Below are 1,352 nucleotides of genomic sequence, written 5' to 3'. Positions count from 1 at the left end.
TTGATGTTGTTGAACAAATGATGTCCTTAAAAAATCATCGTTCACTTTGAGCCGATAGTGAGCAAAGTTTGTCCAAAACTGTAGCCATGTAGCCGATCCGGCAATTTTGATCGACGATCCATCCATCAGCAACGGAATGGAGAGCCGTGTAGAGAGCTGTACCGTGTGTCTACCGTTCGGTTCGTCGCTGCAGCAAGGAGCGACTATATCCCTAATGAAGGTCGTCTCTGCTGCGAAGGAAAGGACAGGAGACGGGGACGGTGGTCTTGCGGCATTCGGTAGGATTGTATACTCGTCTTAGAGACACACTGACGCGAACTCTAAAAGGTTGTACGGCCGATGTCGATTGTCTTTTCGTTGTGCCGACCGTCCTACCGACCCCCCCTCCTCGAAACCTCCCTTCCTACCGATGAGGGGATGAGAAATGACCGATGAAACGAGTTGATCCGGAGGGAGGCAGACAACCGGTGGCAGCTACCGGTGTTGAAGATCATATTGAGGTAATATTTTTATTGATTCTATCATTTGCTTTACAAATTCATTCATAAGCTTCCACGGACATGGCAACAACGGCACCGGGACCGCAGTGTGAGATAGGCACGATGGAGGGTGATAAAACTTGGTGCCTTGCCTTGCTTGGCGGCACCAAACCGTGAGACGAAGATGATAAAATGTGCCCGAAGCTATGTGGGGATGGCTTCGCTTTTTGCGCTGGCCGCGAAAACTTGAAAACCGAGTTGGTGTCGCCGTCGCGAAGTTGAATGGAGCGTTCTTTGGTGGTGAAGGTTATTCGCGAGCGCAGGACGCCGTTTGTCGTCCGTCGATTCCCAGCGCGCGACGGAATCGGCGGTTTTGATGAATCTGGCAGTCAATTCATCGACGATTTGTAGCGTGGCGGCCGGTTTGTCCTCGTGGCTGGGGGATGGGTTATTGGCAGCTCAATTCGAGGAAGAAATAGCCATCGGATTGAAGATAGTGTAAATTGAGATGCTGTAAAATCGCGCCCAAGCTTTGGTTGATTGAAATGAAAGGGGAGAGTGCGTTGGTTTAATATTGAAAAAGAAGGGACGTATTCCAGGGATCTGTGGGGATTGTTTTGAAGGTGCGATTCCAGTAGCTTGAAGAGTCTTTTCGTGAATTGGTAACACAGTCGAATCTTCACATATACTTTAATCTCGCGAATTGGCAATAGAGGGATGAGGTTTGCAAACAAAAAACAATCGGATTACAACAAGGGAATGGCCCTGTAGAAGAGATTGTGCGTGATATACCTCGGGGGAAATGTAAAAGCGTTATTATTGTAATACAACAATAATCTACATATGATAAGAGTTTCTCGCTTTTTGACAAAT

This window comes from Anopheles darlingi, chromosome 3 (assembly GCF_943734745.1).
Source record: "Anopheles darlingi chromosome 3, idAnoDarlMG_H_01, whole genome shotgun sequence".
Lineage (NCBI taxonomy): Eukaryota > Metazoa > Arthropoda > Insecta > Diptera > Culicidae > Anopheles > Anopheles darlingi.
The sequence above is the reverse complement of the archived record's forward strand: the minus strand, read 5'-3'. Positions refer to the sequence as shown.